At 41.8% G+C, this 25,891-nt stretch overlaps 1 long non-coding RNA gene across 1 annotated transcript in view; it reads left to right on the top strand.

Annotated features, from left to right (window-relative positions):
* LOC128095111 (uncharacterized) overlaps positions 1 to 25,891 on the top strand; it is a 131,724-nt gene that overhangs the window by 102,388 nt on the left and 3,445 nt on the right. Inside the window, exon 4 of the long non-coding RNA XR_008213159.1 lies at positions 12,708 to 12,947. This is a non-coding gene — a long non-coding RNA (uncharacterized LOC128095111). The remainder of the gene's footprint in view (positions 1 to 12,707; positions 12,948 to 25,891) is intronic.

The raw sequence follows: 25,891 nt of genomic DNA on the forward strand, positions 1-25,891 counted from the left end.
AATGCTTGGCCAATGGCTCAGACTCATTACCAGCTAGCTCTTACATCCAAATCAACCCATTTTTATTAATCTGTTTTGCCACATGATTTGCGGCTTTACATGTGTTCAAATACATCTTGCTTCTCTGGCAGCTAGCTAGCATCTGTTCCTGACTCCACCCTTCTTCTCCCTGTATCTCTGCTTGGATTTCCTGCCTGGCTCTATCCTGCCTTGCTATAGGCCAAAACAGCTTCTTTATTATCCAATGGTAATAAAACATATTCATAGCATACAGAGGGATTATCTCATAGCAGTTTGTCTTCACAAGAGTCATTCAACTAAATACCAGTAGCCTCTTGATCTCACTATTCTGTTTTGTCAGCTTTTCATCATCTTTTAACATCAATATCCCAAATTAAATCTCCCCTGTTTGCAACACTTATAATGCAGTAGTTCTCCATCTTCCTAATGTAGGGATCCTTTAATACAGTTCCTCATGTTGTGGTGACCTCCATGTTGACCACAAAATTATTTTTGTTGCTACTTCATAACTGTAATTTTGCTATTGTTATGAGTTGTAATGTAAATATCTGTGTTTTCTGGTGGTCTTAGGTGGGGTCACAATCCACAGGTTGAGAAACACTATCATAATGGGTTCCATTGCCTCAACTGATTATATTAAAACAGAGCATGGTGATAACAGCAGAAATAATGTATTTTATTTTCCTTTTGTTTATGACAAGTTTTATTATCAAGCAAAGGACACCTTTTAGATAAATCTTTCATGTGTATCAGGAAACAAAATGCCTTGGATGAACTGGTTTTAGTAACTTCTTCACTTTTGAGATGAAATACTCTGACAGAAGCAACTTAGGAGATGAAAGATTTATTTTGCCTTACAACTGCTGAGGATACAGTCCATCATGGTAGGATATGCATGGCAGCATGCAGGGTAGACATGGTAGAAAGAACAGAAAACTTGCTGGTCATATGACCTATATACTCAGGAGGCAAACAGCAAATAGGAAGTAGGGCAGGACTCTAAACCCACGGGGCTTGCCCCAGTGACTCTCCTTCAGTGAGGTTCTGCATCCTAAAGGTTCTACAACCTTCTTAAGCAGCGCTAATCTGGGCAGCAAGTGTTTAAACAAGTGAGTCTATGGGGTACCTTTCATAATCACATCACAAATTCAAACCTCTGGCCTCCATAGGCTCCTGGTCATCTCCTGTTGCATAATGTATTCATGTCCATTGCTTTCAACATTCCTTATAGTGTTCAAGAGTCCAAAGTCTAAAGTCATTTCTTAGAGCTAAGGCAGCCACTTAACTGTGAGTTCTTATAAAAAAAATAAAGTAAGTTATGTATTTCCAATACATAACAGGACAGAGTAAAACATTCCAAAAAAGAAGCATGAAACAAAACAAGACTGAAACCCAGCAGGGCAGACATGAAATACTGTAATTCCATGTCTGACATTTGGGATTTGTGATGGAATCATTTCAGATACAAAGGGCTTAGAGAGTCCTTCTACATCTCTGGCACCTATAGATCACATAAGCTCTCTCTTAGGCTGCTTCTACCCTGTTTATGCAGTTTTCTTAATTAAAACCCCATAGTTTTGTCCTGTTGAACACTCCAGGATCTTGATGGTAAAGGAGGTTCCACCTTCACTATTTCATGCAGTGGCCTCCCAGGGCCTCTTTGGAGGGACTCCAACCCCTGTCACTCATTGCTTAGCATCAGCAGCTCTTGAAATGGTGGTAGAAGATTCTATGCCACCTTCAAGCTTGTATCTTTTATGCCTTCACATCAAATACCTTGTGGACAGCATTGTTAAGTTCTGTTGGCCAGCTCAAGATGTAGCCTGACCCCCTTGGGACCCGGTTGCCTCTGTTTCTGTGTATTGACCCTGGGGAAACACTTCTTGAGTTGCTTTCCAGGAGCAAGAAACTAGTTTGGCATTCTACACCTAGACACTCTCCTTTGAAATGAATTTTCATGCTCACCAGTTGGAGCCTTTGATGGGTGGGGTCTAGCTCTCAGGGCACCTTTCTTCTTGTCCCAGCACACAACGGAAGGTTCTCTTTAATAAGATTTACAAACGCTTTGAGATCTACATCCTTCTCTTTACAACTTCAAGCTTACTCAAATACCTTTCCTCAGTAAACTTCACATTTTTGGCTTGTTATGTTGCTCTTTCTCACTGTAGATCAGAATGAGAACAGTGTGCAAACACCAGAGCACAGCCTCAATGTTGTCATGACTTGAAAGCTTCTTGTCCAGCAAGGAAAGACTCATGAACACCCCACCTCTAGCTCTAGCTGGAGAGCTATTGACAGTTGATATCTTCTAGGAGAGGAAGAGTCTCTTCCTTTCTTCCTTCCTTTCTTCCTTCTTTTCTTTCTTTCTTTCCTTCCTCCTTCCCTCCCTCCCTCACCGCTCCCCTCTCTCTTCTTCTTTTCTTTCTTCCTTCCTTCCTTCCTCCCTCCCTCCCTCCCTTCCTTCCTTCCTTTTTCTTTCTTTCTTTCTTTCTTTCTTTCTTTCTTTCTTTCTTTCTTTCTTTCTTTCTTTCTTTCTTTCCTTTTTTCTTTCTTGGCTGTAGCAGCTGGTAGGTTGACCATGCTCCAGAGTATGGCCCCACAAATTGGACTAGGTAGAGCATTAAAAAATAGAGGATATGAAATTTGGAGGGGATTGGGCTAGATCTTGGAGTAGGTAAGGGAAGGAGTAGGAATGCATATGATTAAAATTCACTTTATTCATATGAAATTCTCAAAAATTAATAAAAATACATTTTTGAAAGATTTTTTCCTCCAAAAAAAAAAAAAAAACCCCAAAACAACAAGTTAATCCATTATTTCTGACTTGAGCTTCACTCAACTTTTTGAGACACAGGCTGAATACAGGCAGACTCTTAGACAAGATCCAGCCTGAATGGCCTCCACCCTCACTCCACATAGAGTCCTTGTTACTCTCTAAAACTTTATGAGCACCCACGATTTTCTCTGCCCTCTGTTCTTTTAAGTTCCTATCTTAAGAGCTCATGGCATTCTGCTTATCTGAGGGCTTTTCTAGCCTACAGTTTCAAACTTTTCCATTTTCTTCCCACAAACCTGTTCCAAAGGCATAAGGACTATGTGGTCAGATTTACCACAGCAATGACTCTGCTTCACAGTACATCATAGTTACTGTCTTATTACTTAGTACTATATAATACTCAGACAATATCAACTCAAGAGAAGGGTTGACCAGGTACAGTGGCACATTTAATCCCAGCACTAGGGAGACAGAAGCAGGTAGATGTAAGTCCAAGGCCAGCCTGGTCTACAGAGCAGGTGCCAGGCCAATCAGGGCCACAGAGTGAGACCCTGTCTTGAAGTGAGGGAGGGAGGGGAGAGGTAAGAGCAAGAGAGGAAGAGAGAAAGAGGGGGTTTATTTTGGCTTACATTTTAGAGTGATACATGGGAGAACATGGCAGATGGAAGGGAAGACATTATGGCAGAGTGGCAGGAGCAGAAGGCTGGATGGTCACATTGTGTCTGTACTCAGGAAGCAGACACCAAACAAAAAGGGGACCCAGGCTGTACATTCTCAGCCCCACCCCTATCTCCAGTAAGGCCCTACCTCCTACAGTTCTACAACTTTCCCAAATGGTACCATCGCCTAGGGATCAGTTCAAGAAATCAAACCCATGGAGGACTTTTCATATTCAAATTGTAACAGAGGTCAAGGGTAATCCATCTAATAAAAAAATGGATCTAGAAGTTGGACAAGGAACACCATACAGAAGAAAAGAACGCTGTACTTAAAAGTCAAAACTCCTAATTTCAAGTCTACCTTCTTTACTAGCTACATAATGATGGGCCAGCCTTGAATTCTTTTCGACATTCCATGTCATCACTCACAGAAATGTGACCTCATTATCATGCAATCATAATAGAGAAGATATGAAAATATGTGTGGTGTTGGTGTGCTTCAGGAGCTGAGTGCTTTCCACAAATAGGAAAGAAACTGAAAAACAATATTTTTCTTTTGAAAGTAGAAGGGCACTCTGGGAGGAAATGGAAAAGGAAGGAGAATCAATTTGCCTCTTAATGCAGCCAACTTTCAGCCTAGTAAAGTAGAAAGAAAAGCATATGTAGAAATATGTCAAATTCACATTTCTCTAAGGGGAGCTATGTTTTTACCCTTAGTTTGATGCCAGTCTAGTTAATGACTTTTCTAAACAGTTAGGCAGCAATAGGCACTTAAGTATTCAAGAGGGCAATATGTGAAAATGACTCTTAATCAAGATTAAGGCAGTAAGTAATCTTTGATTGTACAATCATTTGGATAACTTGGTTGGAAATGCCTGGCCATTTTGTGACCTCAGTTTCTGAATCTGTAACCGGGGAGCAGCATGCTGACCTGTCTCCTGAATGTGCTACTGTGCATTAATTACCTGCATGTGCTTGAAGAGCGTGCTCAAGGTGAGCTCTGAAATGCCGAGTGTTCTTGCTGATAATAAAGCAGGTACGTTCTTGATGGAGTTGTCATGAGGATTAATGATTTAATTGCATCGAAGTGCTCTGATATTCTTAGATGAAAAGCACCATATAACTTTGAAGAGGAATATTATTAAGTAGCTTCTGCTTTGTTTCCCTGAAGAGCAGCTTCAAGGCAGGCAATGTCGATCTGCCCATGCCTAGCCAAGCACTTCCATCTCCCCTCAATATGGCAGGAACTTGGGGCTTCAGAGGAAGCCTGGTCTAGGGTGATTAGGAATTTCTTATATTTCTTCTGTAGTTGGCTCATGGGGTCACTTGGAGATGCAGTCTTCACAGTTGTCAACTAATAACATAACTTGGAATTAACCAGTGCAAACACTTTTCTATTGGTGAGAATAAAGTCTAGTTCTGGTGTTTATACTAATCTGCCTCTCCAAGTGGCCACCATCTCCAAATGCTTCAGTTCTACTGGCTTCTGTTCAGTTTCTTCTACTTTCTGAACTCTGTTTTGCTTTTGACTTTTGTGTTGTCATTTTTAGCTTTTTAAAGGAGTGGGCATGTACTGTTTTCTTCCGAGTATCAGTTCATTTCCTTTTCTTCAGTGGCCAGTTTCTTATGATTCCTTTCCGCCAGGCTGTTCCTTTCCGCCACACCAATCTTTTTGTTTGTCATTAGTATTTATTAGGAAATCCATATATCTTGTAATTTACTACCTTAATTACATGTTGTTTGCTCCATGCTACTACAGTGTAAATGTATAGTGATGTAGACTTCATCTGTTTCATCCTCTGCCTTTCAGCTATGGCTGACTATAGCAGATCCTTGGAGAATGCATTGTTTATGATTTTTTTTGTGTGTGTGTCCACCAAAATTGCTTAGTGGCCATCAGTAAATTAGGTTAGCCTTAAAGCATCTGTAACATAGGCTGTGCTGGATAGTTTTATGTCAATTTGACACAAGCTGGAGTCACCAGAGAAGACGGAGCTCCAAAAGGGAAAATGCCTCCAGAAGATCCAGCTGTAGGCAAGCCTGTAGGGCACTTTATTATTTAATGATTTATGAGGAGGGCCCAGGTTGTTATTGAGTGGTGCTCCTCCTGGGCTGGTGGTCCTGGTTTCTATAAGAAAGCAGACTGAACAATCCACAATGAGCAAGTCAGTAAGCAGCATCCCTCCATGGCCTCTGTATCAGCGCCTTCCTCCAGGTTCCTGCCCTGTGTGAGTGCCTGTTCAGACTTCCTTCAATGATGGACTACAATGGAAGCATAAGCCAGATAAACCCTTTCTTTTTCAACTTGGCTTTTGGCCACGGTGCTTCACTGGAGCAATAGAAGCCCTAGCCAAGACAGTGGCCTTGGATACAAGTTGGAAACTTCTTGAAAATTTTCTAGAAATTTCTAATTATCAAACCAGTTAGCTGTAAAAATGGAAGATAGGGAAGCGAACAATGTGAAACCTAAAGTCCTTTGGCCTGAAATATAAGGCAATATCATTGGCATTTTCTTTTCTACACATTTGACTTTGGAATCGTATTCTCTGGAAGTCTCAGTTTATTTTTACCTTTCTCCAAGGGATGTGTAGGGGGAGATATAATACCATGCTGGGGCAGGAGTTGGTCTTTGTGAATTAAGTTTGGTTGGAGAATAGCCCTGCTTGTTCATTCCATGTTTTCTATAGTTGCTTTTGAACCTAGATGGCAAAGCAGAAAGTATTTACTATCTGGCCCTTAGGAAAAAGCTTACAATGGTCTGTCTGAGAGCACCATTTCCTCAGCTCTGAGAGAGAGAAGTGACAAGAACTTTTGAATACACAAGCTTAATCCCAGGGATCACTGGTGGCAGCTCCCTTTTGGAACTTTGAAGAATGAGGTAAATCATAAGAAGTAAGCCAATTATCTGGAAAACTCAAGAAAATATGCCCAGACTAGATCTGGAGCATTTTTACTGTTAGAAGAACTTTGTTTGAGTAAATGGCATCCTGTAACTGTGACAACTTTTCTGAAGAGAGATGATTTTATCAGCATGTACACTCCAGTCTTCAGCTTTAGTTGGAGGAATTTGGAGGAGACAGAAGAGAGAGAAAATCTAGGCTGTTTAATGTCCGTGGAATTTGTTAATTGCCCCAGTAACAGCAGTGGTGTAACTGTAACATAAGTGTGGGTTGGGCAGGTCGGGCTGGGGGGACCTACAAGGGGGATGATGTCTTATTCTTGCAGCAACCTGGGAAACAAGAGCTATTATCTCAGTTTTACAGATAAATGCTCAGTGCTCCGGAGGACTGCAGCAACTCTCCCAGGGTCCCCTTGGTGCTAAGAAGTGGCCTAGAATTAGAATTCATGTCTGTTTCTGCCTTCCCAGGAGGGCAGCAGTTAGAGATAAGGGCTGTGCATTAAATACAGGAAAAGCAGAGCTTCAACTCAGAGGCAAAGTGATTTCGCAGGGCTTCCCTGTAGAGTGACCCCACACCAGGTGCTTGTGGCTGGGTGCTGCGGCCAGGAGCCCCCTGAGCTGCCGTGACTCACAGTGGGAAGCATGAACCTGGATTCCAGGTGTTTCCCTAGGTGTAAGGTGTACACTGATAGAACCAGGACAGTGAAGTGCTTTCTCTGGAACCTCTCTGTTAATTTGAAATGCCTGCAGAAGTTGGCTACCAACAAGTTTTTGAGGTGAATCACATTCTTTGCAATGACAGCTCTTGAGAAAAGTCTCCTTTTAAACATTCCATGACTTTGGTCAAAGAGTAGGGGACCTGCTACTAGAGATTTTGGCACTGTCAGAAGCCCCAGCCAATCAGAGTGTCCTCGTCATGCACTCTGCCACTTGCTCAATATTTCTTGTGTTCTTTGCTTTCACTCTGACAGTTTCTGAGTCTCAGGGGACCAGGGAATTTTTCTTTATCTTTTTATTTCCTCTCCAAGTTATATATATACATATATACACATACATACATACATACATATATATTTATAAATCGCACACATATTTATTTATGAGGAAACTGCTGAGTGGGGGCTACCTAGAGGAGGTTGAAGAGCAGCGATTAAAAAAAGAAGAAGAAGAAACAGGGCTGAGTAATTTTTTGCGCCATTTTTGTTACTCTTTATGAACTCTTAAACAAAAATATTGGCGATTTGTTCAGTCTTTCCCCCTTTGCTAATATTTAAAAGTATTCAATTAAGATTTTCTAATGTGTCCAATGAGTTAAACTGTCCTATAGTGTTAGGAAAATATTACACGTATAAATAAAATACGCTAAAGCATTAAAAAGCTATTACACACACTGAACATAAAGTGGCAGAGTAATGATGGATCCCACCATGCAGGAAACATATTCAAAAATATTATCTTCCTGGTAATGAAATGCCATCCGTTTCATTTTAAGCTAAATATGTTAGACATATCAGTGGAGTCTGTGCTGACACAGCAGTGAGTTGAAATTGAAAATCTGAAATTATATATATGATTGGACACAGTGTTAAAGTAATTTATAGGAAAAACCACGAATGTGCTGGGTCTGCACCTTCTGGTGAACTCATTTTATAGAATCAGATAGAGGAAAACTCTACCATTTCTAATGTGCAGTTAGAATGGCAGCCCGCCAGGGCCCCAATATATTCAGTTTGAAAAGAGGACAGACAGAGACAGGGGCTAGGGGAGGGAGGGGCTGGGAAGGGGAGGGCAGCAAGGGAAAGAGGTGGCAGGGTGGGCCATGGAGACAGGGAAAAGCTGGGCCAGAGAGGCTTGCTTCAAATTACTGCAATTCTGCATAAGCCATCAAGAAAATGGCATTGGCTTTCATTGCCCTGACCTAATGGGAGATAGCATAGGAGCTGCATTAGTGATCAGGACAAATGGGAGATAATAGGAGACCTGGGAGGGGGCTGGCTTCAGCCAGACTGTTGCTGGGTGCTGGGTGACTCCACTCACTATGGTGGCAGTCAAGCTGTGGCGGAGGTCATTTGACCCCAGAAGTTCAGGTAGACCCAGAGAGTGCTGAGGGGAAAAGATGAGATGATGACCAGCTCAGGTCGCCAGTCTGTCTGCCTGCTTGTCTGTTTCTCTGTCATCCTTTATCTTTCTCAGCATTGTACACATTCATCTACAAAGTGCAGTGGGAAGCAGGGTGAGCCAAAGATGAGGAGAGAAATAGGGCTGAGCGTGGTGTGGAAATGTGTGACGAATTGGTACCCTGATGTGCTTTTCGTCTTTCATTTATATCCATAATCCTGCTTGAAACGTGGATTATTTGCATTCATATTGAGCTGGTCCCCTCTGGAACCCTGGTGAGCCACTGCTGTGATTTCCATTTGGTGACTGCTTGGGCAGAGACAGAGATGGTCTTGTGTCTTCTTGAATGTCCTTTGTAACCTTCAGTTTCTCCTGAGAAAAGGAGGTGACCAGGAAAGAAAGGAGGAAGGACACTTTGATCCTGTCATGGATGCATAGCCCAGGACTCTTGGTAACCTCAAATAGGATGGAGATAAACACAAAAACTTCTCTATGTCTGTGTGTCGGTTTCTTCAAACTGCCTGGGGGTTTTGAATGAGTAGGCATGAGCTATAATGCATGTGGAATTTTTCTTTCTAAATATTCAGGGTGTTTTCTACATGGATGCCAATTACTACATGACCGCACAGCATGATGACAAAGGTACTTAGGGTGCTTACCCGTTTGGGAGTGAGGAAACTGAGGCTTACAGAGGTCAGATGACCTTCCTCAAAGTTACAAAGACAAAAAGTACCCCTGCTACAAACTCTATATTCTTCAAAGTCATTGTGTGGCAAGAATTTTCTGCTCCATTTAACAGCAATCACTGTGGATGGATGGAGGGGTTAAATAGCTTGCCCTGGGTCTTAGCCGTCTCTGAACCCTCCAAGTAGCTCAGCTTCCTCCTGTATTCTGTGATTTTCCTCCTAGCAATCACTAAAGTGGTAATTTTATTTATATGTGTGCAGATTACTGCCTGTGCTGGGCACTAAGCTCAAGAACACAGCGACTGTATCCCTTTACTCACCACTGTATCCCTAGGTACAGGACAGGTGCAGGTGCTCAATACTGACTGATGGGATAAATGTATGAGTGGAAGGTGCATTTTCACTGATAATCTATAGGATACCTGGCACCAGGACCTTTCTTTTTTCCCCCTTGTCTTTATTGTCTCAGTGGTCTGCTCTGAAAAGGAATGATAGTCATTTATTTAGATTTCAACGTCTTAGAAAGTGGAGACGACAGCTATCTACAATTCTACCTCATGCTTATTAACTTTTATCCAGAAAGGGTTTGCTTTGATGGGTCCTGAGATAGAGTACTTACCATGTCACTGAGCAACCCTCACTCTGCTCTATAGAGGTGGTTTGTGGAGGAGTCTAGCTTAGGGAAGCAGGTGTAATTCTAGAAGCACCATCATCCTAGCCTTGCCTTCTCTAGAGCTCGGCACATATAGCCTCTCACCTCCACTGATGGTCCTCTAGATGTGTTAAGGCATCTCTTAGGTTCCACACATGCTTCTCTTTTGCAGGCTTTTCAAGCAGTTTCCTTATAGATATGGGCACAACACTATATTCATCCTGAAAGGCCAATGCCCCTTTAAAATATTTAATGCAATTAAAATATTAAACACTGCATTCTATATGTAATTGAAGTATTCTATCATTTAACCTTCCTGTCATTTGAAAATTCAAATGTGACAGTCTTATGTATTTTCATGCATGGACCATAATATTGTGGTATTTGTGACCAGATAAAACTTATTTTTGCTATTTGTTGATTCTTTCAACAAATTTTTCCCAAGACGGGGTTTCTCTGTGTAATAAATAGCCCTTGCTATCCTGGAACTCATTTTGTAGACCAGGCTGGCTGTGAACTCACAGAGATCTGCCTGCCTCTGCCTCCTGAGTGCTGGGATTAAAGGTGTGCTGCACCATGCCTGGCTTCAACAGATATTTCTTAAGCCAACACTATATGCTAACCATCAGGTAGTCTTGGTTACAAAGTGAAAGGAGCCTTGATTCCTGCTGTCAGCTGAGTGCCTGCTAAGCTACTGGAGGAGGCATAAAAGCTAATACTAGAAAGGAGACCAAGAGAGGGTAAATTAGATTATGAAGAAAGATGAAGGTAGGAAAAGGACATATGGGGCATGAAAGAGTGGGACTGGGGGGGGCAGTGATAGCAAGCATGGGGAGATGAGCTAGAAGGAGAAATCTACCAAAACACACTTCGTTTGAAGATGTTCAAGACTACCTGATGCCTTGTATGCTAATTTAAAAGAGTTAACAGTTATGAGATTCTTCAGTCCTGTGACATATATTCAATGTTATATAGCACGTGACTCAGCCTTTTATTTTATAAATTAATAATAGATCATTAGTTCTTTAAAAGCTTTTTTAAATTTTCTTTTTGTTAGCATATGTTAATTGTATAAAGTAATGGGCTCCATTTTGACATTTTTCATATAAATCACAGTCACACTCTTTGTGCACATATGATTTGCACGTGTGTTGCTGCACATCTGTGTGCAGATTCATATGAGTGCCTGTGCATGTACAAGTCCAAAGTTTACACTGGGTGACTTTCTCAGTTGCTCTCTACCTCACCTGTTGAGGTGAGGTCTCTGGCTGAACACAGAGTTTACCATTTCAGTTAGTCTGGCAAGCCAGCTCACTCCAGGGAACCATCCATCCCCCAGTGCTGTCACCGCAGAAAGACTTCCATGCCCATCTGGCTTTTTGGGGGGATTCTAGAGACCTGAACCCCAGCCTTCATGCATGTACACCAAGTCCTTTTCTACTAGCCATCTCCCCATCCCATATCCACACTCTCTTTTACTCTCTTATCTCCTTTCTCTTCTCCCCTTTCCCCATTACATCTACAGTGTATCTTTTGCTTTAATGTATTTCCCTCTTAAATTCAACATAGGGGAGAAAACATGTCTTTCAAAATCTGGCTTATTCTGCTTAACACAGGCTCTATCCATCTTTCTGAAAAAAATGACATAATTTTTTCTTTTGTTTTTAGTGGCTCAGTTTTCCTAACTGAGGGACCACAGTGATTGTCATATGAAGGTGTTGTATAATGAGATAATATTATCTCCCCTTGATGGACAGAAATGTTGTTAGGTCTGTGTAAATTACCCATGTCTAGATACTCAACTAGAAGGCTAGGTGGCTTCCAAGCTAAGCAGAGAATCTGGGTGGTCTTTTTCAGTGTGAGCATGTAGGGAAAACTCAATCTCACTTCCTGAAGAGACACCCGCTTCTCCAACATGCTAATGGACAGTCATTCTTTATCACAAATGCAGGAGAGACAAGTTGTTTTCTCTGGGTTGTAAAGACAGAAATCTGGAAAGGTACTGTGACTGTCTCTGCAGGCAGCCTTGGGGTGGCGCTTGAGAGAACAGTAGGCTTTTGAGAAAGGTGGGAGGAGGGCATTGTAGGCAAGGGGAAGTGGTGTGAACAAAGGCCTGGAACTGGTGACCAAATGCAAGACACCTGGTTTGTGTGAAGCTTCGTGTTTAAAGTGAGCAGTGTAGCTTTGAACATGTGAAAAGAGCCAAGTGTCCAGTCCTGCTCAGTTATCAGTGAGTAAGAGTCCAGAATGGTTGGGCTCAGACACTGGGTTTCATGCTGAAATATATGGCCACAATGGACCAGCTGGTGCTGTCTTTAATCTCAGTGTCAACTTGTTATAAATAAAAACAAATAGGTTTACTGATGTTCTCCTTTAGTAAAAACTAAGATGCCATTAGTGGGGAATGAGAGAGCAAAGGAAATCACCATGTGAAGAATGTTGATTCTGGCTCCCAAAGTACCCGCTCCTCACCATTCTTATGCCAGGTTAAGTTTAAGGCTTTGCTTTTGGGTGGTACTCGTTTTCATGACTCCATTTTCAAGAGGCCTTCCCCAGCTAAGTCACTGTCAAATAATGCTTTTACTCTTAATGCACTTTAATTGCTTGTTTATTGGTGTGTGTGTGTATGTGTGTGTGTATGTGTGTGTGTGTGTGTGTGAGAGAGAGAGAGAGAGAGAGAGAGACAGAGACAGAGACAGAGACAGAGAGAGACAGACAGAGACAGAAAGAGACAGAGACAGAGAGAGTGTTTGAGATGAGGTTTCAGCAGTAGCCTAGGCTAGCCTTGATCTCACCATGCTCATGTTTCAGTCGTCTGAGTTCTGGAATTATAGTGTGTGATTTTCTTAATGTTTTGATATTGAAAATCATGTGTGTTTTTCTTCTTTATCCAAAGCATTAATACCAGATTTCAAAAAAGACATCACAATGGGGAAATCTACAGAGACAACTGAACCAAGCTTTTGGGAACTCACAAACTCTAGACCAACAGCTGTGGAGCCTGCATGGGATCGAACTAGGCCCTCCGCATATGGGAGACAGTTGTGTAGCTTGGTCTGTTTGAGAAGCCCCCTGGCAGTGGGACCAGAATCTATCCCTGGTGCATGAGCTGGCTTTTTGGAGCCCATTCCCTATGGTGAGATGCCTTGCTCAGCCTTGATGCAGGGATGGGGTGGGGTGGGGGCTTGGTCCTGCCTCAACTGAATGTACCAGGCTTTTGTTGACTCTCTATGGGAGGCCTTACTCTTTTGGAGGAGTGGATAGCAGGTGAGCTGGGGTGGGGGGAGGTGGGAGGATCAGGAAGAGGGATGGGAGGGGGAACTGTGGTTGGTATGTAAAATGAATAAAAAATAAATAAAAAAAGAAAAGACATCACTGAGAGAAGAAGTGTGACACACTCAGTGAGAGATGAGCACAATGTTTAGAACATTCTCATGTGCCACAGAGACACCATCATAGAGTCATATAAAGTATTTAGCTGATATAAAAATAAAATGTATTAAGAACAAGCTTCAATATATCTTCTAGATATTAGATATTAAGAAAGAAACAAGGTCAATGTAATTTAAAATTATATATGGTCATATACTAATTTTCAAGATATATGGCTGAAATTATAAGGTAAACATTTTGCTTCCACAAAATTGCTTTTTTTTCTCTTGTCTAACCCCTTGTCCTGCTACCCATATCAATTTCCTTTCATGCAAATTCCATAGCTTATTATTCTTTCTCACCATGTCTGAGTTTTGATGAAATGTTCTCACTGGCCCTTGGTTGTCTAGGAAGCAATTCAGCATTCCAGGAGACCAGAGGGAACCATGTGTCATGGAAAACAGAATTCAATTCCATTGTACCTCTGCTTTTCCTCACTAAAGTAACCAGTATATGACATCAATCTGCTGTCTACAGGTTTGGGTCCCACCATGTCCATATATTGAAGAGTTAACCCTAGGAAGACTGTATCAGAGAGGCAATGGAAGTTAAGTTATAAGTGTGGGCCACTAATCTTTTATGACTGAAGTCCTCATTAAAAAGTGAGACAGATGAGGAATGTGTGTGCATGGAGAAAAATGCATTTGGGGCCAAATTAGATGTCCATCCAGAGTAGTCTCAGGAGAAACCAAAACAGTCAATGTCCTAATCTTGGACTTTGAGACTCCAGATATGTGAGAAAACACATTTCTGTTGCTCAGGTCACCTAGTCAGTAGTGAGTTGCCATGTTAGCTGAGTAGAGCAGAACCTCATACCACCTTTTAAAGGTATATTATGCCACACTGCTCCATTTAGGAAACTAATCTTGCTTTAAATATGGCCTTTTGGGAAGAAAAGACACCATTTAAGAGACTACACTATTTTTTATTTTTATTTATGTGTATGTCATATGTATGGAGGTACCTGGGGAGCCCAGAAAAGGGTATCAGATCCTTTGGAACTGAAGTTATAGGTGGTTTTGAGACATCCATTACAGGTGCTGGGAGTTGAACTCTGGTCCTTTGAAGAGCAGCAACTGTTCTTAACTGCTAATCTATCTCATCAGCTTCTGGGTTACATTATTTAAAGATATATCTTAAAGGAAAATACATTGCAATTTGAAGAAGATTCCTTCAGAAATACACACACACACACACACACACATATACACGTACATGTATGTACACATATTTGCATTTTTTGTACGTCCACATGCTTCTTATCAGGAGATAGCTTGATCCACAGGGAAGAATTGTTCCTCTCCTCACTGTAGCATTTCACATTTAGTGTGGCATTAATTAGAGTAATTTTTTTTCTAGTTAGCAACTGCCAACTAGGCAGAAAGCTCCTTGTTGGGTGTCTTGATACATTTGTGTTTTGCAAATCACTTCAAAATGATCACCTTATTCTAACTCTCCATGACGACATCCTCTCATAGGGAGGATGCATAGATAGACGGGAACAGTCTTCCTTCCTGGTTTTCAGAAACACTTGTGCTGCTGGGTAAGGACTTCAGCCAGCACTGTAGACTCGACACAGGGTCCTTTAGGTTTCCTTGTTATCCTCAAGCATAGGCATCTAGTTCTTTATCTCCTAGACACAGCTCACCCTTTTTTTGTACTACCAGATAGTACAGTCTACCATTACTGCTGTAATACAGTTCACAGACTTAGCAAGTCAGAACAACCCTTGTTGACTATCTCAGTTTCCCTCACCCATAAGGTATTGGCAGGGTTGCTAAACTTTCTGGACACTTTCAGAATGAGTTTATTGAAATTATTGTCCAAGTCAGTTCCCTCTGGCTGTTAGGATGAGGTCTGTATCCTTGATGCTATTTGTGGTTTCTTGCTCTCCATGTGGCCTCCTTCCTTCAGTGATGGGTATGAGACAGGGCAGAAAGATAGAAAAATTATGGGGATGTGGGAAGAGAAAGGAACCCTTCATTCAGAGTCTGGTTTCATTCCAGAGTCTGGTGGGAGCCTCTTTGTAGCTGAGAATTAAGAATTCTGATACAATTAACAATGTTTTCTGTGAAAGCTCTCAACATAGAGGCAGTATTTCTTTTACATAGAGATATTTTCAAACAACATTAAAATAGGGCTAAAGAGATTGTTCACTTTGCTGTGGATATCGCTCTGTGTAAATAAAGTGCTGATTGGCCAGTAGCCCGGCAAGAAGTATAGGCGGGACAAGCAGAGAAGAGAATTCTGAGAAGTGGAAGGCTGAGGCAGAGAGACACTGCCAGCTACCACCATGAGAAGATGTTAAGATACCATGAGCCACGTGGCAACTTATAGATTAATAGAAATGTGTTGATTTAAGATAGAAGAACTAGATAACAAGAAGCCTGCTGTGGCCATACAGTTTGTAAGCAATATAAGTCTCTGTGTGTTTACTCCCTTGGGTCTGAGCGGCTGCGGGACTGGCAGGTGAGAGAGATTTGTCCTGACCGTGGGCCAGGCAGGACCAGAAAAACTCTAGCTACATCACTTGATAATGTGCTTGCCACATAAGCACGAGGAACTTAGTTCAGATTCCTATCATCTATTTAAAAGGAGGCTATGCTGATAGCACATGTCTGTAATCACAATGTTGGGGTATAGAGACAGGAGGATGTCTGGAGCCCAAATGGTTAGCCAGGCTAGCTAATAAGTGAGCTCTAGGTTCAGTGAGAGACTCTGTCTCAAAAATTATGATGGAGATGAACTGAGGAAGACATCTAACATTGACCTCTGAACCCCTGGCCTACACACACACACACACACACACACACACGCACACACACACACACACACACACACACACACACACACACACACACACACACACACACTGGTGGTTTGAAAGAAATAATCCCCAAAGGGTGTGGCACTATTAGGAGGTGTGTGTGGCTTTGTTGGAGTGGGTATAGCCTTGTTGGAGGAAGGAAGTGTGTCACTGTGGAGTTGATCTTTGAGGTGTCATATATGCTCAATGTCGGAGACCATTTTCTGTTGCCTGAAAGATGTAAGACTCTTAGCTACTTCTCCAGCACCATGTCTATCTGCATGCCACCATGTTCCACAATAATGATAATGGACTAAACCTCTGAACTGTAAGAGAGCCACTCCAGTTAAATCTTTTCCTTTATAAGAGTTGCTGTGGTCATGGTGTCTCTTCACAGCAATAGAAACCTTAACTAAGACAAACTCACACAGTTGAAACAACAATAAGCCATATTTAAGTCTTGGCAATATATGACCTTGAGCATAGCTTTAATCCTTCCCAGTATAATTCTTGGGACTCTCACAAACAAGATTATTAACTTTTGTTTACAATGAAGACATTTGTCTTCTTTTACTAGGAACAAAGCTCAAAGGCAGGTATTCTATTTTGACTTGTTCCCTAGGGTTTACTAGTAGAAATCCATCTTGAATGAAGGAATACTGTTCTGGGGTGACTTGGGTCTTTTAGCAGTGCACCAGTTCCTACAAGAGCAGGATATGTGAGAGTCTGTGGGAGTTCAGCTATCAAAGGGTTCTTAGGTGGAGAAGAGAGGGGTAAGAAAATATCAGATAGAGAGACCTAGACAACAAGAAGAAAGACAGAAACACAGAATAGCTCCAGGAGGCCCTAGGTCAATAACCAACAGCCTCTTTGTTTATTGAAAAGGACTTTTTATAATATGTGAAAGTAAGCAACAAAAGACCTCCCCCTTGCAAGATCAAAGCACACTATACAGCTAAGTGTAGACCCTTCAAAACACCTGGTAAACACGCCCGTGCCCAAATTATCTCCTTATGCAGCCCTGCTGGGTAAAGCAAGCTCAGATTCTCTGACCCTGAGTAAGTTCTCACTAGGAAGCCTCTGTGGGCTCCCACAAGGATATCATAAAACAGCACATCTGTCCTCTTCCACTCTCCTGCCTCCTTGCTTACATGTCTCCTTCAGCATAGTGCTGGTCACCTTTAACTCTATGTTATTTTATAACAGAGCCAGGGGGGCCTTATTAGCATGCAGGCATCATGCTGGTTTGGACACTTTAGCCATACAAATTGTGAGCTAAATAAACCTGCTTTCCTTAGAAACTACCCATCCTTATGTATTATTATTATTATCATCATTATTATTTATTACAACACAGAACAGACAGAGACCGTGGGGAAATGAGACATAGGATAGGATAAACAAAATCAGGGGCACATTAGTTAGCAGATAGTTGTTGTTGCAAGCAGTCCTCAAAAATCCTAATCAGCTTGGGTAAAGCCCAAACATTAAAACTATACATCTACTATTCCCTAACAAAAACCTCAACACCAGGTATGAGAAGAGAAGAGCATGCCAATTGGTTATCTAATACCAAGTGGTCAGCCCTGAAAGCCATGCATATGAATAACATTATGAAGACTGAGTAGGTTATATTTATGTATTTAGGAATACACATACATACACACGTGTAACAACAATGAATGAGGAAAGGTCATGAGAACAAAGTGAGATATATGGGAAGGTTTTCAGGGTGGAATGGGAAGGAGGAAATGACGAATTATAATATCAAAAAATTAAAAACCTGTATATCTCTGTGTATGATAAATATACCCTCTTTTTTATTTTTATTTCATTTTATTTTAGATAGAGTTTCCCTATGTAGCTAAGGCTGGAATGGAACTCACAGCAATTCTCCACCCACCTGAGCCTCCTGAGGGTGGGATTTCAGGCATGTGCTCCCATGCCTGACTAACCTGCATTTAAGTCACAATAAGTTAGGTTATTTTCCTCTTTGGAGCTGTGCACATTTCTAATCTGTCATTGAATACATATGTGCACACACAAGCAATTAGCAAGATTGAGTGAGTAGGGATGTGCTAACCTCTTTCCAAGCTCATCAAAGCCCTCTCTGCTGTCTAAACCTGCAGTCTTTTCCTCTCTATTTGGTGCCCACCCCCTGCAAGTTCCTGGGAAGTCATTTTCCATAAGCAGATCTGAGCTCTCAGCACCCACTGGAGGAGATAGGTCATATGAGAGCCACAGTACCTGCAATACTGTCCATATTTATCTGGTCCCCAGCTCTCATCTTTGAGATCCTTCTCCAGGGCCCCCTCCTTTAAAAATCTTTTCTACATCTCTCCTAAGGTTTTCAGGAAGACATCTGAAGGCCCTCCTCTCTACCCAGAACCTGGATTCAGTCCACTTTAGAAGCTGGCAAGGCTATTCTAATGCACATCATCAATCAAGAGCTAATGTACTGGATGGAAGATGATCAGGAAAGAACAAAGGGATGATGGGACCTCCTAAGCAGTGTCAGATTCTGCTATTAAAATAAGAGAAAGGAGAAGACTAAGACAGTCCCAATCAGGGCCAACATCCTGACAAGTGTGAGGAGCATTTCTTCTCTGAGTGTGCTGTGATTGTGATGCTTCTAAAAAGATCCTGGGAAGTAACAAATGAATAGAGTAGGAAAGAAGGCAGGCAGTGTTACTGGCAGGAAGAGGAAGAAGGAACAAGGCAAATTTATTGTCAGTAAGACACAAAGCATAACTGAAAGGAAAAGTTTCAGCTCAGGGCCCCCATGACCAAGTTCTCAGCACAAAGGAGATTTATTTCCCCTGAGGGACAAAGGGCAGGGAATAAGAGACAAAGACAAAGGATAGAGGACAAGGAAGAAGGGGAAGGGATAGGGGGCAGGGATATTTGTCCCAGAGGCCAAAGGACTGCCTTTGGATAGAGAGGAGACAGATGTGGCACATAGGAAATTGGTAGTTTATAATGGTACAAGAGGAAACCTCATGTTAGGATAAGGTGTTTAATTTTAATTGGGCATGTTAATTAGGTGAACCAAAGAGGGCTTTTGATTGTGGACTTCAATACTTGGATAGCTGGGTTTTGGTAGTCAGTCTGAGGAGGAGGAAGAGGCCAAATAAAGGAGTAGACCTTGGTGGCTAGCTTTAGGAATGTAATCTAAAGGCCTTTAGCAAGGTAGAGGGGATGGGGGAGAAGGGCAAGGCCTGCCAGAGCCGTGTTTGCCATGCTTCAGCTGGAAAGAGTCCTTTTAATAACAAGAAAACAAACTGGTTAATTTGTGAGTAGAAGTTTGCTTTACTGGGCAAACTTACGTAAAACAGTTAATTTGGAATTTAAAAATGTGTGACTCCTTATTGCAATGGTAAACAGCACACATCGCAGTCACGAGTCTTTAACAGCCTCACCATATGGAATTCGGATGGATGGGGTCCTCGTTCCTATGAGGGCACTGCCTGTCGTTCGCTTAATAGTCAGGTGCTACTCCTTCTCAATTCCTCTTCCATAGGTGGGACCTTGACTAAGTTCTGACTCTTAGCTAAGTGCAAGAGACCTGTTTGCTTCTGGTCTGAGCCACTGAAGTTGTGGCATGTGACTTTTAAGCTCCCTCTTCCAGGCATCATGTTGGGATAGTGAAGCATCCCTTTGTCTACATTTCAAGTGACCCTGTGAAGCAAAGCCAGCCTTTCCCCACAGCCCGTGTGGACAAACCTGAGGGATAAATAGATATTTGTTCAGCCACTGAGGTTTAGTTTAGGACAGAACACTTAGCTTCCCTTGAAGAACCCAGTTCTTCTTTGGTATAAGAGAAAATAGAAATCATGGGAAAAAGGACAATATGCTTTGATGAAATGATATTGAATTTTACAGCTTCTCTAAATAAGTTCTTGGCAAGAATCAAATAATTTTAGAGCAGGAACACAGTTGTTAAGAGGAATTATGATAAAGGAGATTGAACACTTAGCTCTGCCTCTTTAACAACCATTTCCTTCTCCCTACAAAGAGCAAGGAGATATTAAAGTCTATCATGGGGTAATCCACATGTCTGCTACCAACTCAAGCATCTGGAGGGCCCTTGAGCCAATCACTAAGTATATTCATTAAGTGCCTACTGTGTGCAGATCGATGAAGTAGGTATTATGGGTAGATATAAAAACATCATGAGGCATAATATCCCTAATCTCAAGTGTTTTTCAGTTCAGAAGGCAAAACTGCTTTGGCATCATGAAAGAGGATACAAGTGAGGATATTTAAAAGATATTAATTTTAAAATCAGATTTTTAAATGCTTAGAAGATGTAAAAAATAAAAACAAAATGGTAAATATCAAGAAAGGCTGAATAAGAATAACTAACATTGGGAACTTTCAAAAGCTTTACAAGTTAAGATGTGCTATAGACTCATTGTCTATAAACTTTACATAAGTATGTACTTAGCGTGATCACAGTTTTGCAACATTATTTGTTGACAGATTTTCAAAATGGGGAAAAATTATTTGTTCTTCATTTTGTTGTGAGCATGGGGATGAAAGCTAAGGTGTTGTGCACAGTAGGTCCTTGTAGACAGGGTATTATAATTTCTTCTCCATGACATTATAAAGCACACCAATAACATTTTTTAAAAATTTCTCTTCCAAAATGTGATGAGGAAATGAGAAAAAAATTAATGTAATACTTCTAAGTGAATTCTTCTTATCCTCTTGATGACTGAAAATGAAGCACCCCTCAATTGTTTATCACACTTGTTTTGTAAGATTGGTTTAAGACAAGGGGTAGGTGATTAAAGTGCATATTGTTCCTGCTGGTGGTGCATTATTACATTACATTGAATTTAAATAAGAACTTAGTGTTGAAGATTCTACTATTATGTTTAAGGGACTTGAAGTATATTATTTGTCAAAAGGGTTTTCTGTACAACTTAAAGAGGAGGCTGGCAAGCAGTTTCCAGGCTGTTCTACTATCCATGGAAGACCATTTCTCTGTGAAAGAAAGTGAAACACAGGTGAGACTCTTCCTTCTGCAGGGCAGAGAGAGAACATCCACATCCAGCCAGGAGGAAAAACTAAGTCACACATGAGCATGGACCCTGTCCCAGGCACTGCATAATAAAATCAGAGGAAGGCTTTCTAGACACCCAAATTCTTTTGCAGATGAGGGTTTAGATGTCGAATACTGTGTCCTAATGGTACAGAACTTCACAGTTTCGTGCTTAATTCACCAGCTTTGAGAGTGCAGGGTGTTATATACATGCAATAGAACTGAACCTTAGGAAAAAAAGATGTTGGGGTTTTATGTAGGCAACCTGCAGAAACTGCATAGAAGAGGTTTAGGAAACACAGACTCCTTCATCCTGGTGAATAATTTATGACTTCTGTTCGCAGTGGCTGCTTGATACCCTGGCTTCTAACTAAGTTGTGTTGAGGAACAAAAGGATGTACAGACAGATGATAACCCACCACCAGCCTAAGAAAGAGATTGGAATTTCTCAAACACCACCTGTCTGTCTTCCCTAGTGAAGACCATCCCTGTGAATAGAATTATTCAGGGACTACATCATAAATCAATTGGTTCTTAAGTCAGAGGGTATTACACATACCTGACTCTTCTTGGATCACAAAACAAAGAGATGAAATGCAAAGATCCGCAGTAGCTCACAATGGGCACGGTCTAAGGAACTTTACTCCTGGATTCTATTGGTGCAAACAAGCAGCCTTCTTGCTACCTGAGCCAGAGTTCAACACTTCATGAACTTCCTTCTAGTTCACTCCATTGTAGAACTAGTTACTTATTCTTTCTCAAAAGAGGTTAGTCATATATGAGACTACCATAATTGAACTGAAGAAAGTCAACAGAGGGGTTTTATTTATTTATTTTATTCAAGATTTTTAAAAATTCATTTTATATATCAACCATAGATACCTCTCATCCCTCCTCCCACGTCCCACCCCAACCTTGCTTCCACCGCCCACCCCTTCCTACAAAAAAGTAAGGCTTCCCATGAGGAATCAGCAAAGCCTGATACATTCAGTTGAGGCAGGACCAAACCCCTCCCTACTGCATCAAGCCTGAACAAGGCATCCCACCATAGGGATTGGGCTCCAAAAAGCCAGCTCATGCACCAAGGGTAGATCTTGATCCCACTGCCAGGGGCCCCTCAACATACCAAGTCACACAACTGTCCCCCTCATGCAGAGGGCCTAGTCTGGTCCTATGCAGGATCCACAGCTGTTGGTCTAAAGTTCACAAGTTCCCACTAGTATGGTTCAGTTGTCAACAGAGGAGTTTAATAGTAGACTACATCAGACAGACAAAATGGCAAGTGAACTTATAGGTAGGCCACCATAAATAATGCACTTTGAAGAGTGAAAAGAAAACACAGGGTAGTTTGGGGGGGCCTTATGGTATACTACCAAATATAACATGCTAATTATTAATGTTACAGAAATAGGATAGGGTAACCAGGAGGAGGAGAAAGAATGCATTTGAAGAAATATGGCAGAAAACTTCCTAATCTTGAGGGAGTAAATAGAATTCCAGACTCAAAAATTTCAAATGGCATCAAATAAGAGGAACCTGCAAGGACACACACTCAGCATCATCATCATCATCAAATAGTTAATGGTTAGAGAGTTTTGAAAACAAGGGGAAATTAATTCCCACATACAAAGCAACCTAAACTTAATAGATTTTTCAGTAGAAGCCTTGCATGCAACTAAGGATTGCCATGATATCTTCAACACGCTGAAAGGGAAAAATTGTCAAACAAGAATACTATACCCAGGAACTTTGTCTTTTAAAATGTGAAGTGTGATAAAGACTTTCTCAGGTAAAAAAAGAAAAAAAAAACTGAGAGATACAACATCACTAGGCTTGCTTTACAAGATATTCTAAAGGGAGTTAGTTCTAAAATCAAGGAAAGACTTGTCAATGTAATAATTTAACATGCAAACATAAGAATATAAAGTTTACCAATACAATTAAGTATATGGTCAAATCCAAAATGCTCCAGTATTGGCAATGAGTAATCAATAAAACCCCTAGTACAAAAATTAAAAGGCAGGGCTGGACAGGTAGCTTAGTTAGTCAAGTGCTTGCTTACCAAGCATGATGACCAGAGTTCAGTTCTCAGAACCCATGTAGAACAGCTGGGTCCACTGGTGGACATTTGTAATTTCAGCCCTGGGAAGGCAGAGATAAGTAGATGCTGGGCCCATTGACCAGTCAGCCTAGACAACCAGGCAAGCCCAGGTCTCATTATAGATATATACCTGTATTATAATCCAGCGTTTCCATTTAGGCATTTGTCCAAAAGTAGTGCATGCATATGTGTATCAAATGATAAACCAAAACATTTGTAGGAGCATTATTAGTAGCTTCTCCCAAGTGAAGATGATCTAAATGGCCATCCACAGTGAGGTGCATTTAATTTTAGATGTGGCATTCACACAGTGATGTAGCTAGAGTTTTCCTGCCTGGCCCACAGTCAGGACAAATCTCTCTCACCTGCCAGTCCCACAGCCGCTCAGACCCAACCAAGTAAACATAGAGACTTATATTGGTTACAAACTGTATAGACGTGACAGGCTTCTTGCTAACTGTTCTTACAGCTTAAATTAATCCATTTCTATAAATCTATACCTTGCCACGTGGCTCGTGGCTTACCGGCATCTTCACATGCTGTTTGTCATGGCGGTGGCTGGCAGTGTCTCTGTGACTCAGCCTTCCACTTCCCAGCTTTGTTCTCCTCCTTGTCCTGCCTATACTTCCTGCCTAGCCACTGGCCAATCAGTGATTTATTTATTGACCAATCAGCAACACACTTGACATACAGAACATCCCACAGCACTTCAACTCCCCCCCTTTTTTTTTCAAAAAGGAAAGTTTTAACCTTAACAAAGTAAAATTACATATAATTTGGGAATTTGGGCGTAGCTTCCCTTACTACTTCCTGCTGTAGGGGGGCGCTGTATCTTATGGGGATACAAAGAAAATTTTAGGATCATGAAATAGTCCATGAGGCTGTATTGTCTGAGCCAGTTGCCATCAAACCATTCTGGATGTTGGATCATCTGGGTATTGGTGTCATCGGAGACCTTTCAGGGGGTCTTGGCTGGTCAAACCTGATGTATCTTAATCTGGAACAAATCCATAGCCTCTGGCTTTCTGTGGGAACAAAAGCAGAGCCTCCTTTCCAAGGCAACATATCCTTACATCCAGATTTTGAAGTCAAGGTACCTTTAAAATATACATTTTGGCATAACTCAACAGCTTTTACAATCAAATGTTTTTCTTCAGTTACAAATATCAAAGAGAACATAATCCAGATTCTCTGTGTGGTAGCCATCTTTATGTGGCTTATTTTTTATATTACCTTGAGCCTATTGCTTTAAACTGCAGCATTCCAAGACTGAAACGGGGCTGTGGCTGCTGGCTCTGCCCACTTCAGCTTCCCAACATGGCAGTGGTACATTTTCCGCCAGCTCTGGGAGCCATCAACTCTTAGAAATAGTGGGTCTATGCTTTTATCCAAGCAGCGTGTAGCCCAGAAACCTTTTTTTGTTTTGTTTTGTACTAGCAAAGGCTAAATCCACCATGCAGCTTAATGTGCCACTTGCAGAGGCCCAGCTTTTTTTTTCCTTTCTTTCTTTCTTTTTTTTTTATTTTGCAATACAATTCAGTTCCACATATCAGCCACTGATTCCCTTCCCCCCCCTCCCGCCTCCCTCACCTTCCCCCCAGCCCACCCCCCATTCCCACCTCCTCCAGGGCAAAGCCTCCCCCACAGACTGAGATCAACCTGGTAGACTCAGTCCAGGCAGGTCCAGTCCCCTCCTCCCAGGCTGAGCCAAGTGACCCTGCATAGGCCCCAGGTTTCAAACAGCCGACTCATGCAATGAGCACAGGACCCGGTCCCACTGCCTGGATGCCTCCCAAACAAATCAAGCCAATCAACTGTCTCACCCATTCAGAGGGCCTGATCTAGTTGGTGACCCCTCAGCCATTGGTTCATAGTTCATGTGTTTCCATTCATTTGGCTATTTGTCCCTATGCTTTATCCAACCTTGGTCTCAACAATTCTCGTTCATATAAATCCTCCTCTTTCTCACTAGTTGGACTCCCAGAGCTCCACCTGGGGCCTAGCGTGGATCTTGCAGAGGCCCAGCTTAATGTGCCACCTGTAGAGGCCTCATTCCCACCATACTGCAGGTTGAGCGTGCACACCAGGAACCCGCCATAGTAGCTCAAACACGCAGGCTGCCGCTAACTTGAAAGAGACAACTAGGAACTGTTTTTAGCTCCGTTTTAGAATCTTTTTTTTTCTCAGGTTTTAGGTGGAAACTCTTGCCACCACTTTGGGCGCCATTTGTAGTTAGAGTTTTCCTGCCTGGCCCACAGTCAGGACAAATCTCTCTCACCTGCCAGTCCCACAGCTGCTCAGATGCAACCAAGTAAACACAGAGACTTATGTTGGTTACAAACTGTATGGCCGTGGCAGGCTTCTTGCTAACTGTTCTCATAGCTTAAATTAATCCATTTCTATAAATCTATACCTTGCCACATGGCTCGTGGCTTACCGGCATCTTCACATGCTGTTTGTCATCGTGGCGGCTGGCAGTGTCTCTCTGACTCAGCCTTCCACTTCCCAGCTTTATTCTCCTCCTTGTTCCGCCTATACTTCCTGCCTAGCCACTGGCCAATCAGTGATTTATTTATTGACCAATCAGAGCAACACATTTGCCATGCAGAGCATCCCACAGCACAGTGACATATAGATGGTCTCTGATTTACAGTGCTGTGACTTACATTTTTTTTTGAATTTATGATAGCAGAA

The sequence above is a fragment of the Peromyscus californicus genome, unplaced genomic scaffold (genome assembly GCF_007827085.1).
Source record: "Peromyscus californicus insignis strain IS unplaced genomic scaffold, ASM782708v3 Scaffold_4__1_contigs__length_199733344, whole genome shotgun sequence".
Taxonomy (NCBI): Eukaryota; Metazoa; Chordata; class Mammalia; order Rodentia; family Cricetidae; genus Peromyscus; species Peromyscus californicus.